Raw genomic sequence first — 18835 nt, 5'->3', positions numbered from 1 at the left:
CCTTAGGATCCTTAGGTGATATTTCTTACTTCTCAAGACACAGCTCACTGTTCCACAGATATGCCTTTTGAGTCAGGTCACTAACTAGAATGCTCCTTGACAAGTATCCATAGCATACTTGTCAAAAGTAAACTTAGACCTGACCATCCAGGGATGTGCATCTTACATATGTGTTTTAGCAGCTGCTGAGATCCTTATCAAAAAACGTAACCCTTGAGTCACCTATCACTACCTTCTCCTCTCATAACCTGTCCCAGTACTTAACTTACAAAGCCTTACAAACTCCACCTCCCGCCAGGGTTCTTTCTCTCCAGGTATCACTAATAGAAGACTCTACACTTACTTTCTAATAATGCTCACCTCTCAATATATCAAATAGTCTTTCTTGACTGAACACTGAATACTTCTTATCTCATTCCTGCATTGAAACCTTAGAGAAATTATTGTTCTATTCCTCACACATATAGGAGGGCACATTGCTTCAGGCTATCTATACATGGTATAATATGGCAGCTCTTTTCCTCATAAAGGAGCTCAAAGATCTGGCTATGCTGTAGTATCAGATACAGAGGTGGTTGATGCACAGGCATTCCCTGGACACACCACTAATCAACAGGCTGAACTAATAGCTCTTACCCATGCCTTTCAATCAGAACAAGAACAATCCCTTAATATCTATACAGACTATAAATATACCTTGCATATCCTCCTTTCTCACACTGCTATCTTGAAAGAACTACTTATAAAAAGGGGGGAAAGGAGAATCAATACTAATGAGGATCAAATTATGGCCATGCTAAAAGTCTCCCATCTCTCCAAAGTTATTGGAATTGTCCACTGCAATTCCCACTAAACAAAAGACTCTATTTTCTTTAAGGGAAATAACCAGGTTGAAGAAGGAGCTACTGCTGTGGCTCTTGGGGGCCTAGACTAGTTTCACCCACCACAGGACATTCTCACACTACAACACCCTGACACTCATCAAATTTTGTACATCTATACCAGGTTCTCCATTCTGATGGCCAAGCCTAATCTTACTTTCTTAAAACTCACATACATCCTACCCCTGAGGACTTGCCTTTCTCAAAATCTATCACTGCCTCTTACAATGTCTCTCAGATATCAGATCCAAACTCCAGATACTGTAGACACCCCTTTTCCCACCTACCAGGCTAGATGTTTCCTCTCTGGGACTGACTGGCAACTTAAATTTACCCCCTTTCCCACTGTCAAACATGCCAAGTACCTCCTGGTCTTGGTGAACACCTTGTCAGGGTGGGTGGAGGCATCTGCCACCACCAAACCAACAAAGGGGCTCAGTCTCTCATCACCTCCTCCATGAAATCATCCCTTGATTTGAAATCCTAGCCTCCTTTTAGTCAGAATATAGTCTTAAATTCACCTCCCAAATTTATCAAACCCTATCTAAAGCCCTCAACATCTCTTTGTATTTTCATATTCCATATCACCCATAGTCATCAGGAAGGATAAAATTTACTAACCATTAAAGTAGAAACTTAAGGGTTCTTTGGAAATTCAGTTATGTTGGATGGTGTTTTGTTGGGCCAAATCAGTGAAGGAACATTTAACTAAAGTGGACACAGGTTAAAGGGTAAGACAAACTCATGAAGGAATGTTTAGCTGAAGCAGACACAGGTTCTGCTAAAGCAAGCACAAAAAAGGACATGTGATGAAATATTATTTGTTAATGACACACATGCATTGACCCACCTTATATTGCATTCTCGAGCTCCATTTGTCAGGACTACATAGAGAGAAATGGGTTCAAAAATTTCTGGTAGCATGCTACAATTTCTTCCCATTTCCATGACTCAGACTGATTGGCAGAGTGATGTCAGCTGAGACAGATTCATGTGCTAAGACAGACATGTATTGAGACAAGACTCATGGAGGATACATGTTTGGAGGAAGTATAAATAGGACCCAATGGACAGTGATAGAGGTTGTGCTTGTCTTGCTTATAGAGTGAGCTATATAACACTTGTTGATTTTGAGTCTTCACTGATTTTTACTTCGCTGAGAGAGGCACAGCTGAAAAGTTCCCTTGGCATCCCTCTGTCTCCCTCCTGCTGACTTGTGCTTAGGGTGAGGCCTTGGTGTCTCTACTGGATAGTGCCATTGCTACTGGTTTGTGTTTGCTATCCTGAGTCTACAGAACAGCACTACTGATATATCTCCTTATGTGTTTGTCATTGGATCAAACTGCTGCTACTGACTTCTTTGAAGTGAACTAATTTCCTGACAACACAGATAGGATTTGCTCCAAAGAACCCTTTCTAAACAAGTCCATTTCTCCCATATCCTTTCTTTTCCACTACCTGTGGTGGGTAGTGGGATAGAAGGGAGGTTAAAGTGTTTAAGAACCGTCATTACAAATAAAAATTTAAAAAATTAAAGTTACAAAGCATCCCTTAAACACAACCCTTGTCATGGAATGCTGGCTATCCCAAAAGTTGTTACCTTCATGTGGAATATCTTCTTCTAACTGGGCTGCCTTGTCTGGCCTCAGTAGGTGAGGGAGTGACTCAAGACATGAAGTGCCAGTGTGGGGCGATACCCAGGGAAAACCCCACCTCTTCAGAAGAGAAGGGGAGGAGAGTAGGGAAGGATTGTGGTAGGGGGTGTTTGGGAGGTGGGCAGTGACTGGAACGTAAAGTGAATAAGTAAAGAAGAAGGAGGAGGAGGAGGAGGAGGAAGAGGAGGAGGAAGAAGAAGAAGAACAACAACAACAACAATTAAATTAAATTAAATTAAATTAAATTAAATTAAATTTTAAAAATACTCTCCTCAAACTGTCACAAGAACTTCACCTAGATTGGGTAAAACTCCTACTGCTGGCTCTTTTCAGGCTATGGGCATTCCCCAAGCAACCTCTTTCCATCTCATCCTTTGAGCTCTTGTATACATGACTAGTTCTGACTCCTGGTCTTTTCACCTCAACCCTCTCATCTCTCTGATCACCTACTCACTCCCTTACTCTGTCATCTCTGCTCCTTCCTTGGGAATTTTCATGACCATCATCTACCATGCTCACATACTATCTCCTGTCTGCTTCTTGTCAGTATTGAAGATAAGGTCCTTCTCTCCACCTCCAGACCATCAACCCTCACCCCTCCAAGGTAATTCTTGTGATGCCCATAGCTGCTAAGCTTGAAGTATTATCTCATTGGTTTCACCTATCTCATCTCAAGCCCTTTACACTTTCACCTCAAAATAAGTATTCTTACACATCAACCCAAAAGAGACCCTGTTCCCTTAAGCTTCAGAGGACATCAGGACCAAGTACCTTGTTCCCTATCCCAGAAGAATAAGGCTTCATTTTGATAACTGTGTTTGACCCTATTGGATTGGATAAGGTTTGCTTTTCTTCCCCCTGTTGTTTATTTCTATCCAAGGTAACCTTTACTTACAGAAATTCAGATTTCAAGAAATCCTTGCTTATGACAAACAACCCTTTCAATGGGGTCAGAGAATTGCTCTATAGTTAGATGCCAGAAGCTGATCAGAATTCCCATCACCCCTCTATCTAACATTCCTTACAAACATTGTGAACTTTTTGTTTTCTTTCTTTTTACCAGACAAAAGATTATTTTAAGGAATAGCCAGACAGATATGGGGGTCTTTTCATATTGGTTTTGCCCATTACATATATTAGCATTACAGACTAATCACTTCTATCAACAATGCAAGGTCCTCTTCTATATCCATACCAGTGGAATCACAGGTGAGAAACAAGTATTGATGGTAAACTCTACCACACTAATGAATCAGGGTTCTAGATAAGCATGATTCATATCCATAAAAAATGTGCCCCAATTATCCAACCCTGGGGATAAGAGAAGTAATTAAAAAGCTCATCGAAGGTCATAACTTCTTTGACATTCCTTCTCCAAAATAGTACTAACCTGTCATTTTGCCTTCTGTTCCAGACTCTGATCTAGGCTTATCAGCTCCTTAATGTCACCCAACCTGGCCGCTTTGGAGATTGCTTGCTATGTACCTCCTAGAATTAGATCATACTTGCCACTTATAGCTTCTGCAGTGACTCTCTTAAATAACCCTGCTTCACCATTCACCAACCACTCTGACTCTGTTGTTGTCATGACCCCCTACATTTTCTATCTCATTCTCTTTGGCATTGCAAACTGTTTTAAGGCAACTGGAATATGTTTCATAGGAATGTTTAGTTCCCTAGACAGTAACAATACCATAATTCTCGATACCTCATCTCTACCAGAGTGACCTACAGTCCAGAACATATAGATTCTCTGTTATTCAGGTATATCATCATCTACCTGCCAGCTGGTCAGGAGTTTGTACACTCGTGTTACTCTTCCTTAAATTAGTGTGATACAAGGAGAAGAACCCCTACCTATTCCTATTATGGACTCAATAGTCATGTGGAATAACAGAAGAGAAATTAAAGTCCTGCCCCTTTTGGCCATTGAAGGAATAACCACAAGTATTGCTACCAGAACAGCAAGACTGTTCCTAACCTTCTACTAACAGTTCTCTTTCAAGTTCATTCAAGATCTTCAACAGGTGACCCAAGCAATATTCACTCTCCAAGGACAGATTGATTCTCTGGGATCAGTGGTACTTCAGAATTGTTGGGGACTAGACCTTCTTATAGCTGAAGAAGGTGGCCTTTGCCTTTTTCCCCAAGAAGAATGTTGCTTCTACATCATTCAATCTGGTGTTGTAAAGAACAAAATCCAACAACTGCAAATAGAACTAAAAAAAAAAAAAAAAAAAAAAAAAAAAAAACCTAAGAACCAGCTCAATGTAGCTGATCCCTGGGCCTTTGAAAACCCCATATGGAAATGAATCTTGCCCTTCATTATCTCTCCTTCTCATTTTTCTGCTTTTAGTATTTGCACCCTGTTTCACGAACCTCTTCTCCACATTCCTCCAATGACAAGTTAAAAAAAATTCCAACCAAATGATTAATCAGTTCCTCCTACAGGATTACCAACCACTGCCCACAGAAGAGCCTGATGACAACAACTATCAAATATGTCCCAATGGTGAGGATCAACTACACCCTCAAATTAATAATGTCCTTGGACAGCAGAAAGAAGTTTAAGAAATCCAATGCCCATATACCTGCCTCACTATAGCTTTCTTTTTAATTCTCTTCTTTATGATAAGAAGATTAGAGGAATGTTAACAATCAGGCACATTCATGGACAGCAAAAAGGGACTTCAAGACACATTTGACACTCAGGCATATTCATAGACAGCTCCTGAAGAACCTGACATTAGCTACCCAGAGGTGACACATTGTCACCCCTGTGGCCTGTCCTCTTGTGCATAAGCCAAATCCCCAATTAAAAAGACATGTTTCCCCTTCTACCAGCCCTTCTTCCCTTCCTTTCCCCAAAAGGTAGCCACCAGACCCCTTTTTCTTAATAAACCACTGATGTGAGACCTGTTTCATTGTATGATTTTGTCAGAACTCACTGCCTAGTTCCATCAATTATTTTCTTTAAAAGAAGCCACAAACATACATTTCTAGAGGATAAGCCTATTTGCACTTTGAATAAAGACAAGAACCTAAAGATTCTTAGAATCCAGTACTTTTGCACAAATGTTAAATGAATGCTAAGTGAACAAAAGTTAAAGTGAATATTAATGTTAATAAGCAATACTAGAAACACTACAAAACATAAGCAAAAGGGCCTTGAAGCAAGATATGATTTAGCCAAGGTGACCAGACAATATTAAGGACAGGACACTGATTAAAAGCAGTCTGGTCTGAGCAAGTGCTGACTTGTTTCTAGAAAGCCCACCTCACTTTCCTTCCTTGCCCTGCTCTGCCCTGCCACCAAGTAATCATTTGCAAACTGTTCTATCCTTTTCCCCTAATACTGTTCTCAACTTTACATCTTTATACATATTCATTTATCCAGTGTATCTAATTGGAACAGAGTGAAATATGGTTCAGTAAGGGCTTCTAAGAATATCTCTGCCTATTTTAGGAGATGGACCACTTTATAGGCCTCTATTGGTGGAAAAGTGAAGGAGAAACACTGGGTCCACCCTCCACTCTAGAGTATGTGTTTACATTATGATCTTTGCTTCCTTACCGACTGCAATAAGCCTTGACTATTTGTGTTTTCTGTCCATGTCCTTTGGGAGCACAAGAACCAAGATTGCTGCAGTGATTGACATGCAAGAGAATGCAGGAGGGGTTATCTCTCTTCATCCAAAACTGGAAATTCTCCTTACTCTTGCTTAAGGTTTCACAGCCAGCCTCTATCAGGACTAATATATTTGAGTTAACAATCTCCCCCAGGTGCTTCTGAATGTCTGTCCCTGTGTCAGAAGTGCTACAACACTTTAGATTTTTGTAATAATGACACCTTACTTCCACATAACAAACTCTGTTGCAACTACTTGATAACACAATAGAGATAATTCCAAATTTTAGTAGTGAAAAACACTAAAGTTTTTTTATGCTCATGCATTTTGTAGGTCGAGAATTTGATCATAGTTCTCCTACAGACTTCTTTCTCTGTTATTACAAATAAATATTGGCTGGAACTGTAGTGATAAGTAAGCTTAGCTAAAACTGGAAAGTCTACTTCTAAGATGACTATCTTATATCACTTGCAATTCTGTCCTAACTATTGGGGAACTGGGAAGGTCCTCTCTATACCAAGTCCTCTTGCATCTTGCAACATAACAGATGAATTTCTGGCTGAGCCTGTCATCTAACATGTCATATCTGAACATTTAATAACTTTTATTATCTATTTTTAACCCCCCAAACGCCCTCATTACTGTTTCCGTATTCTATTTATCAGTCTAAATTTGACTTGGTACAGTTATTGGAAGAGAACTATACAAAGGCCCCCACTAGGAAGTATAGATAACTGGGGGAACTTTTTCCAGGCTGTGCCAAATTCAAAATAACAAATGCATGTTAATTATTATCCTATTAACTGCCTTATATTTAGATATGGTCTGGATTATTTGTGTTAGCCAATATATTATGTCTTTTTCTCTATTACTTGCCCCATTTTCTCTAGGTACCCTTTACTGACTCATAAGCCCACTCAATTTCCCTGTCCCCTATAATCTAAGACATATGATCTTTTAATATTTATTTGAAGTTGCATTTGAGCATAATTGTTCTACATTCATGTTTTTGAAATATAAATCTATTAAGTGTCTTGTTAAATTATACAATCTGATGCAGTAAGAATAGAATAAGGAAGGCTGAAATACTTCTTTTCTAAAAGGTAAAAATTTGAGGCTAAAAATGCTCTCCTAGACCATATTTTTGTGATATGAGCTGTCAATGGTATTCTAAATATACTGCATATTAGATTTACATAGCAGGGTTTTTTTATACTAGTGTCTGGAATTCCATCTCCAGAGATGCTGATTTAATTGTTCTGTGGTAAAGCCCAGGCATCACAATTTCTGAAATCTCCCCTGATGATTATAGTGTGAGATCAAGGCTGAAAATCACTACTCCAGACCAAAATTAGGTCAGAAATTTGAGAAGCAGCAGAGCAATGCTAGTTAATAAGAGTCCCCAGAGACTAAAAGCTCATTGTGTTATCTGTTCTAAAAGGGGTAAAGCTTTGTCCAAGAAGATTAGGTCTTCTAAGAGGAGCTCTGTTCATGTTCCATAGGGAAGCAGTAGCTATGAATGGATGGAATAGACAGCTGCTCCTTTGCTTAGCATCTATCTATTCATTATTTGCCTGAACATTATCCTATGCCTTCCCAGAAGGCCTTGTGACTGCTTTCATCCTGAGGCTTTGTCTGGTCCTTTCATATTTGCCTTGAGTAAATGTTGCTCTATGCTCCCAAATTAAGGACTCGGAACTTTTATCATAAAGAAACCATAACAGGACTTACAGTGACTGCATTATGAAGTGTTTGGCTTAACAAGCACAATGTTGCATAATTTGGATACTGGCTGATTCAGTCATTTTGTGTTGATATATAAAATACATTAAGGTAGACAAGTTGTCTATTTAGTAGTGCTTGATATCAAGTCCAGGACTCTAAAAGTATCTTTTATTCACCAGAAGTAATTGTTATCTTGAAGGTTTAAGGCTAAACAAACTCAACCTGTCTAGGTTATTTCTGAACTGTGCTGGCTGGTTCAACTTAGCTGTCCTGACCCAAACTCCTCTCCAAGATGACTGATTCAAACTGGTTTATTTTTGCTTCTCACTGAATTGCTCTCCTTGGCCTCAGTAATACTGCTCTGGCAATCTCTTCTAATCTTCTGGCCCTTTACATTCTCTGGCTGGTTCTTTCACCTACAACCTGTCTCTGTAAAACTTTCCCAGTAAAATGGTCTCCTCTCTCCATTTATCTCTGTGCTGTACTTAAGTTCCCACTCTTTCCTATACTATCTCTGACTGATTCTATGTGATTCATCACTTTGTCTACTCCTTAGTTAGACATCATTTTCAAACAAGGCAGTTTCATTCAACAAACTAAATTTACTTACACTGTCTGAGATTAATAGTGTGTACTAAGTTTGTGTTTGCATTCCAGCCAGAGGGATTAAAAGTGTGTAGCAGGGTCGGTATTCTAGCCAGAAGAATTAAAGCTATGTAGCCTGTCTTGATTCCTTCTGAATATCATAGAACTAGAAGGTCTTTGGATATGATCTCTTGCCAGAATAGCCATGTTGGTGGATTAAAATTTCTCTACACAGGACCATACATCTGCTAGGAAGCACTATATCTCTGAGACACATCTTGCTCCCAAAACTAAGTGATTTATAGAGAAAACAAATTTCTCATCATGTTCAAGACTGGGGATGACCAAAATCAAGGTGATGGCAAGTTTACTGTCCATTGAAGGGCTACCACTCCCTAGGTGTTTCTTTTGTTTGTTTGTTTGTTTGTTTGTTCTTTTGGTTTTTTGCAATCTACTCAATAAGATGAACTTGTGTCCATGTATAGTAGGTGAGTATAAGATCAAAATAAGCCACATACAGTACTCCATGTACCTTTTATTATTGAGTAATGACATCTAATGACTTCCTAAAATGACCCCACCTCTTAATAAATGAGAGTTTATTTATTAATAAATGAAAGGCATAATAAATTAATAAATATTAATAAATGAGGGCCATAATAAATGAGAGTTAGGTGACTTTCAGAGAAAAATAATCATTCCATCCTAGTACATTTAAATGTCTTATCTCTTCATTTATTTCTCAAATACTCCAATATGTGAATTATCTTGCCATACTAATGAGAAAATTGAAATTCAGTTAGGTTTAAAAGTAGAAAAATTCAGCCAAGAAGATGTCTCATGGGAAAACGGGTTTTCTGGGTCAACCTGAAAAAAATTAGAACGAACGAATGAATGAATGAAAGAAAGAAAGAAAGAAAGAAGATAGAAAAGGTAAGGAAATTTTAAAAAGAAAAGAAAAGAAAAGAAAAGAAAAGATAAGAAAAGAAAAGAAAAGAAAAGAAAAGAAAAAAGAAGAGGCAGAAGCACGAGAATCACCCAGAAACTCACCAGGCCAGTCAGCCTTGAGTCAAACATCAATAAAGACCTTTCCTCCAAAGCTAGGTATTTAAGTAGAAAGGGATGAAACAACTACTGAATATAGTTGTATGATCTTCATGTGTATGCTGCGGCACACATGTACTCATACTCACACACCACATTCACACATCTCCCATACATACAGATACCTACACACAAGATCTATATTTATAGTTGACGTTAATGTCTTGCTTATTAACCTGAATATCTGTTTTACTAATATTTAAGTGGGTTTTTTGTTTGGTAATTATAAGTAGTGATAAATACATTTTATATCCTGAAGAAAAATTTGACTAATAGGGTATGAATGACTATTCCTAGGAATGTGTCTAAAAGAATTATCCAAGTTTTATCTTGAGAGTTGTGTTGATTTTAATTTGTTAAAGTTCAAACACTAGATAAAATATTCATGCTTAGTTAAAACTGGGAGAAGATGATTTGTATTTCTCATTTTCAGACTTTGAGGTTTCAACTTGTCATATACAGTTGGTAATATCAGCTGTTAGTACCATATTTATACATGTATCTTAAATGTACAGCCTAGGAAAGGTTTTTTGCTTTTATTTTGTGGTTGGATATTATCATTTTGTGACTATGTACCACATTGTTAAATGTGTGCAACTGTTAGTGGAAACTTAGGTTGATTCCATACCTTGACTTCTGTAACAATGCTTCAGTGATTGTGGAAGTGCAAATATTTCTTTGGCCTAGAAGATCACATTTTCTATGGGTAGACACAGTAGTGAGGTTGCTATATCATATAGTAATTCTTGTTTTAATATTTTGAGAAACTCCCATTGTTTTATGTGATTTGAGTAATGTATGTTCATATCAGTACTGTGTGAGATTTCTTGTTTTCTATGCATTAACCAACATTTCTGTCTTTATTTAGTAACCTTTGTTATTACTTGATAATCCCATGCATGTAAATAATGTGTTTTGATCATATCTACTGTGGGAAAAAATAGGTTCCTTCTTGAAAATCTCCATTAGCAACTATAACCACTTTTTCCTTCCTATTTCATTTTAACATAAAACAACACAAAGTAAAACAAACCAAAGCATGGGGGCCACTTAGTACACCCTGTGTATGCATGGTTGTAGGTAGCTCTACTGAAGCACAGATAGCCCTATACACCTTGATTTCCTGAAGTAAAGTGATTCAATCCCACCCCCCCAGCAGCCATCAATTGCCTATTTAATATTTCCTTAGCTAGAGATGGGATTTCATGAATTCTTCACTTCCATGTTGGAATTTTCACTGCCTTAGACTTAGGCATGGTTTGCATATACAGTCACAGTCACTGAGATTTCATGTGTGCAACAGTACCATCACATCTATCAAATCCTGTTTCATTGCAGTTATCTACTACTTATAGATCTGACTGTCTTTCTATCTCACCTTCTAAAATCCCTGAGCCTTGGCCACAAGCATTGTGACACAGATATACTATTTAAAGCTGAGCATTCTGCAACCACTTATTCTCTGTACCAGTTGTGTAACTCAGTATTAATTTCCATCTCCTGCAAATGAAATAGTTACTAAAGTATGTGTGAGATAAATATCTCATTATGATTTTAATTTGCATTCCCTGATGATTAGTGATATTGAACCTTTTTAATATATCTGTTGGCCATTTATCTGTAAGTCTTTTTTTTTTTGAAAACTATTTATTCAGGTCTCTCACCCACTCATTAATTCACTTATTTGTTGTTTTGTTATTGAATTGTTCATATGTTTTAGATTTTTCTCTCCTCAAACACACAGTTTACAACTAATATTTCTTACTGTGTAGGCTAATTTCCTGTGGTGTGCAAAACTTTTTATTTTGACATAATCTTATTTTTGAGTTTGCTCTTAGCTTTTGGGGACATAAGCAAAGTTATTTGTTCAGATTGAGTTACTTTTCATGTACTAGTTTCGTATTTTGTATATTATACTTAAAATTTTTATGTTTTGAGCTAATATTTGTATATTATATGAACTAAAGGGTTATTTATTTCTTTTGCATATGGACATATAGTATTTGTAATGCTACATGTTATTAAGAATGTATTTTTCTTGCTATGTATTTTTGATAACATTGTTGAGACAAAATAGGCCATTTATGTCATCTTTGAAATGGCACTTTAGCCATTGAATGAACTCTCAGCCCCTTAAATAAATTATATTATTTTTTTAAAAAACACTTTTTCCCCTTCCCTTTATTCCTTATTCTCTCTCTCTCTCTCTCTCTCTCTCTCTCTCTCTCTCTCTCTCTCTCTCCTCTCTCTCTCTCTTTCTCTCTCTCCTCTCTCAGTATTGTGAGTGAGGGGGGAGGTGGAGGGGTGTCTCTGTATGTGTGTACGTCTGTGCCTCTCTGTGTCTCTTTGTCTGCCTGTCTGCATGCCTGTTTGTCTATGTTTACATGCCAAAAACATGGTTAAAATCAATAAAATTCTTTCAATTTTATTCATTTTAGCAAGAGGTTTTTTTCAGATATTTAGAATCTTCTTAAAATGTTATTACATTATTTGTTTGTATTTATGAATTGATATTTGTGCACCATTATCTTTATATGGAAGTCAAAGAGGCTGCTTCTCTTTTTTATTTTGGGTTCCAGGGATTAGACTTATGGTTTCCAAATTTACAGCAAGTGCTTCTACTCTTGAACTCGAAGCCATGTTATCAGCCATATTTGGAGTCTCGCAGTTCTAGCCATGGTTGTTTTTCCTATTTCTATGAAGAAAGTTTATGGTATTTTGAGCTAGATTGAAGTGACTGTGTGGATTACTTTAGGTTTTATGACCATTTAACAATATACTTACTTAATCCATAAACACAGGATAATTTTTCTGTGCCTGCTTCAATATCATATACGTTGTTGATAATGTTATTATTAGGTACAGGCTCTGACACTATAGCCTTTGTTAACCCACAAAAACACAAGAGTCTCTGTATTAAATAGGCTGTTCTAGAGTTCCCTATTATCCTACCTTAGCCTTGCCTAGAAGCTGGGATTAGAACCATGTGTTAGTGTGAGCAGCATTGTATGCCATAATATTTAGACTAGAGAATCTTTGCCTATTTGTTTCTATTAATTCTAAAACTTTTTTCTTTTGTTGTCATTATCAATGGCATTTTTCTTGATTTTAGATGACTCCATGTTATTGTATAGTGTCATTTATATCTCAACTGATTTTGACTATTTCCTTCCTTCTACTAAATTTAGCCTCAGTGCTTTTTTTTTTTTCTGGCTTGATAAAGTACAGTGTTAAGTTATTTTAAATTTGTCGTTTGTGATATAGACACTAACTTCTCTAAAGTTTGCTGTTAAAACTGCTTTCACTTTATCATGTAAGTTTTGGCATTTTCTGTTTTCATATTCATGTGTCTAAGAAAATGTTACCTTTTCATTTGTCCATTGCTCCAATGCTTGTTCAGAAACTTTTTAGATTAATTTCTTTGTATTTGTGGATTTTCCAAAGGTTCTTTTGTGCTTTCTTTTGTTCCAATGTTATCAAGAAAGATATTGTTTTGAGCTTTAACATGTATTCTACTCTAGAAAACAATGTTACACATATATAGCCAAGAATGTTATGCATTTAACTAGCAATAGTTACAAATCCAGAACATTTACATCCCCTCAGAGAAAATCCCTCAAGTCTTCAAATAGTTGTTCAGCATCAACCCATTTCTCAAGCCCATGGAAATCAATAATCTATTCCATATTTCATAGGTTTTTCTATTATGAATATTTCATATAATGTATTCATACAATATGTGTCTTATTTTTATCTTTACTAAATTTTTACGGTTTATTCATGTTTCAGCATATATCAATATTTCATTCCTTTTTACAGCAGAATAACATTACATTGTCTGGCTAGATCACAGTTTCTCTATTGACTCATCTGTTGATAGGAATGTGAGCAGATTCTGGGTTTTGGATGATTATGAATAAGTCCGCAATGAACATTCCTGTACACATTTTTTGTGTGAACATTTGTTTCCCATTCTTTTGGTTGTATGCCTGAGAGTTAAATTCCTGGGTCATATGGTAGCTCTATGCTTAACGTTATTGGAGAGCCACCAGAAAGTTTCTAAAGCATCTCTGGCGTTTTATAATCCCACCAGAAATATATGCAATTCACAGTTTCTCCACGTGATTGCCAACATTTGATATTTTCACTGTTTAAATCATAATGATCCTATTAGCTTTGAAGTGGTATCTTATTGTACTTTTGATTTGCATTCCCCTAACAACTAATAAAATTGAGTATCTTTCCATATACTTATGTGTGATTTAATTTTTTATAGAGGAATGTCTATTTATATTCTATATCCTTTCAAAATGTTCCCATGCCCTTTAAATTGCATTCTTGCTTACTGGCACAACAAACTGTCCCAGTTTCACATTAAATTTCACCTGGCCCAGACTGTGAATCACGAACTTCACCAAGGAACCTTAGTTTCTTTTACTGTAGAAGAATATATTTATAAAATATATGACATGTTCATTATGCCTAGGATTATACTTTTTAAAAACTTTTCCAATACGCAGAATTATAATTTCTAATATATATAATGTCTTTATCAAATGTAATTTTACAATGACTTTCTTCACTTTTGCCTACTTCACACTGTTCCTTTCTTCCTTTTTCACAATGATGACCCATGTTGCTCATAACATTTATATATTTACTTTTCTCATTTATTCTAAGTTAACCAAAACATACTTGCTGATTTACTACAACAATTTCTCTCTTATCAATAAACATATTTAGTTCAACGATTTCTTAGCAATTATTCTTATTTTTAGAATATATATTCCTATGAACAATAGGAATATTTGGTGAAAGGTTACTTTAAATAATTCTTTTACCTTAAATTTGATTGTGTTTTCAATCCAATACTTCTCTTTTAAATTTGGATTCAATTTTAACATTTGATTTTTTTTGCTTTTTTTTTTTTTTTTTTTTTTGGTTTTTCGAGACAGGGTTTCTCTGTATAGCCTTGGCTGTCCTGGAACTCACTCTGTAGACTAGGCTGGCCTTGAACTCAGAAATCCACCTGCCTCTCCCTCCCAAGTGCTGGGATTAAAGTCATGCACCACCTCTGCCCAGTTTTTTTTCAGCTTTTTAACTTGATTTTTTTGTATACCATTTTTAAAATCTTAAAAACAGGCTCCCAAAAATATTGACAGGAACTTAAAAATGATACAACTATCACAGCCATCACACTATTTGAGAAATACAAATGCCACATGCAGTTGATGAGATGTTACATCCTACATGGGATTTCATAAATCTTGAATTGCAGATCTGCTAACAGGTAAATTTTTATATCTGACACTTCTGCTTGACCAGGTATGGTGAAAGATAAATAGACAAGTACTCAAAGTGATGCTTTTTAGTTTTGATCTTCCTAAAACTCATGCATTTTAAGTCAATGATTGATCCAGAATCCAGTCCAACAAAATTATGATTTCTGGAAGATGGATCCCAGGCTTCACAAATTTTTATTTTTAGTATGAGGTGCAATATGACAATATGATGCATGTATGCAATATGTAGTGAGAAAATCAAGGCACCTAACATTTCCACCTAATATTAACAATATAAAAAATATATCAGTAGACTAACTAAAAGTTTTTTAGTTCCTTCTGTATTTTTATTTTATGCATATAAGTGTTTTGCCTATATGTTTTTGTATACACCATATGCACACATTTCAGTGCTCTCAGAAGTCAGATGTCAAATCCTCAGAAATAGGAGTTACAGGCAGTTGTTCACTATTATATGGGTGATGGGGGCCAACCCTTTGTCCTCTGCAAAAGAGTAAGTGCCTTTAACTGCTGAGCCATCTATCTAGACCATAGAAAATGTTCTTTTATTGTAAGGAAGAACTAAGTATGTCTCTGTGAGTTTTAAGCCAGCTGGGTCTATCCAGTGAGTTCTAAGATAGCAGAAATATATGGTGAGACAGCATTTCAAAAATAAAACAGAATTTTTTCCAATGTCCAATGTTTTAATGTTGACACAATGACACTGATTATAAAAACACACACAAGATGGGCATAAATGATAAGATTAAATCCAGCATTCTCACAGTGATGAATAGTAAAAGCACAGGTGCTTTTAAAAATCACTGATAGCCAGAGACTTGAATCCTTTCAATGTCAAGAACCAATGACCACAAAGGTGCCAGTCTTGAAGCTTTCTACATATTCATCCTGCAATTAGTTATTTGTTTTTTAAAATTTTTAATTAAAATATAATTGTCATTTCCCACCATTCATTTTCTACTTACAACACTCCCATGACCTGCACTTCCTTGCGAATTGGTGGCCTCTTTTCTTGTTATTATTGTTACATGCACATAAATATACACATATTAATGCATACATGTATAAATGCATAAATACATAAATACAACCTGCTAATTCTATTCAGTGTTGCCTATGTGTGTATTATTTCAGGAATGATCACTTTTTCTCTCATGATTGTGTAAATCTTACACTTTTAACTTTCATTTTCCCATTCTGAATCTTCATAGCCTGCTTGGAATTGGTAAGAGTTGATCTGCAACAGAAAGACCTAGAAAAAATACAAAACAGAGTAGTTTAATCTACATTTAAAAATCCATGTATGTTTTTCTTGGAGATACCATATGCATTTGAATCTAAAACTATTACCATGAAACCCTATCAGAGATAATGTGAAAGTATGGCATCTGATGGGGTTAACAGAAAACCTTGCAATGAATTTTGTGCACAGGTATTACCATTTATTTTGTCTTCTCCAAGGCTGCTATAGTAGTAAAATTCTTTGACTTATTTCCCTGAAAATACCCTGCACTAATACTTCTCTTTTCCCTGTTTTACAAGCAACAACAACCTTGTGTTTGTAAATATACACATCAGTCATGAGTTCATGTGGGTGAAGAGGTAAATTTCAACTACTAGTGCAAAGAGATCAAATCATACTTTTGTATGTATCCCACATAATCTAAGACACAAAACACGTATATCTTTAATGCAAAGTATACTTGCACAAAACCATAGTGCCCTAAATCTGTTATGTTTATTAATAATTTTGCCTGAAAATCTTAGTTATTAGTTACTTAAAAAGACATTCAAACACTCGTGCCTCTTCTCTTAGCTTGTAAAACATAAAAGTTTTCATCTTTTCTCAAAAACTATCCAAAGAAGACTCATCTCAAGGCCATACAAAATGTGTCAATAATGTAGAATGAAAACATAGAGGCTCAATGTTGATAGCACAAAAGGAGGAGAACCAAAAGACCAAAAGTAGAGTGAAGAGGAAGGAAGGAAAGAAATAATGGTAAAGAAATAAACAAAAAAATGAAAACCAAACCAAACCAAAGAAAGAAAGAAAAAAGCAAAGAAGGAAGAAACAAAGCAAAGGAGGGTCCTATTGTCTACAGTAGAACATCTCTAGAACTATTACATCTTCATTTCCATCTCTACAAAACAGAGGGTAGATAAGAATGGAAAACAAATCCCCATGAGACTAATTTTTGAGTTTTCAACAGAAACTTTTGATTTCAAGGTGATTCTATCTACTACTGATAATAACAGTTTTACTTCAACCCAAATTTCCCTTTTAGTGAAGGCTCTTTTTGTTTTGTATTTTAAATTATGTTATTTATTTACATTCTAGCTGTTTCCCCACTTTGGTCCCCCTTTCACAGTTCCTCATCCCATTCCTTCTCCCCCTTGTCTCCCCCAGACCTCCCCACTCTCTGGGGACTCAAGTCTCTAGAGGATTAAGCACATCTTCTCCCACTGAGGCCAGACCAGGCAGTCCTCTGCTACATATGTGCCAGGGTCCTCTGACCAGTCTGTGTATGCTCCTGGTTGGTGGCTCAGTCCCTAGGAGCTCCCTCGGGTCTAGGTTTGTTGATAATGTTGGTCTTCCTATGAGGTCACTCTCCCTTTCAACTTCTTCAATCCTTCCCCTAGTTCAAACCTGACCTCTGTTAAATGGTTAGGTGTAAGTATCTGTTTCTGTCTCAGTCATCTGTTAGTAGGGACTCTCAGAAGAAAGCCATGTCGGCTCTTGTCTGGAAGCACATCATAGCATAATAATGTCAGGCCTCGGTGTCCCCTCATGATATGGATCCCAGGTTAGGTAGGCTATTGGACTGACTTCCCTTCTGTCTCTTTTCTATATTTGTCCCCATAGTTCTTTTAGAAAGGGAAAATAATAGCTCAGGAAATTTGATTGTGAATTAGTAACCCTGTCCATTCCCTTGAGGCCCTGTATATCTTATGGAGGTAGCCTCTTCAAGTTCCCTTTCACAAGGGAAACACACAAGTGTTTCTCTTTCTCCACATCCTCACCTGTATGTGGTGTCACTTGAGTTTTTGATCTTAGCCATTCTGAACAGTTTAAGGTAGAATCTCAGAGTCCTTTTTATTAGCATCTCCCTTATGACTAAGGACTTTGAACATTTTTTAAAGTGCTTCTAGGCCATGTGAGACTCTTCTTTTGTAAATTCTCTGTTTAGCAATGTACTCCATTTTTTAACTAGTTTATTTGGGTTTTGAAGGTTAATGTCTTGATTTCTTTATATATTTTGAATATTAGCGCTCTGTTGGATGTAGGGCTAGTGAACATTTTTTCAAACCTGTACTTTGCTGATTTGTCCTATTGATGGTGTCTTTTGCCATACAAAAGTTTTTGTTGCTTCATGAGGTCCCATTTATCAGTTGTTCCTCTTAGAGTCTGAGCCCTTGGTCTTCTGTTCAGGAAATTTGCCCCTGTGCCAATGAATTTGAGTCACTATTCCACTTTCTCTTCTATTAGATACAGTATATCTGGTTTTATGATGAGGTCCTTGATCCCTTTGGACTTGAGTTTTGTGCAAGGTGATAAATATGGATTTATTTTCATTCTTCTACATGTAGACCACCAGTTTGACCAGCACTGTTTATTAAAGATGCATTCTTTTTTCCATTGTATGTTTTTGGCTTCTTTGTCAAAGATCAAGGGACCATGGGTGTATGGGTTTACTTCTGGGTCTTCTATTCCACTGATCCACCTGTCTGTCTATGTTCCAATACTATGTTTTTTTTTTTTTAACCATTGCTCTGTTGTACAGCTTGATGATAAGGATGGTGATCCCCTTGGAAGTTCTTTTATTGTTGAGACTTATTTTGGTTATCATGCTTTTTTATATCTTGTATAAAATTGAGAATTTCACTTTCCGTGTCTGAGAAGAATTGTGTTGAAATTTTGATGGGGATTGCATTGTATCTTTAGATTGCTTTTG

The sequence above is a fragment of the Arvicanthis niloticus genome, chromosome X, assembly GCF_011762505.2.
Source record: "Arvicanthis niloticus isolate mArvNil1 chromosome X, mArvNil1.pat.X, whole genome shotgun sequence".
Classification (NCBI taxonomy): Eukaryota; Metazoa; Chordata; class Mammalia; order Rodentia; family Muridae; genus Arvicanthis; species Arvicanthis niloticus.
The sequence above is the reverse complement of the archived record's forward strand: the minus strand, read 5'-3'. Positions refer to the sequence as shown.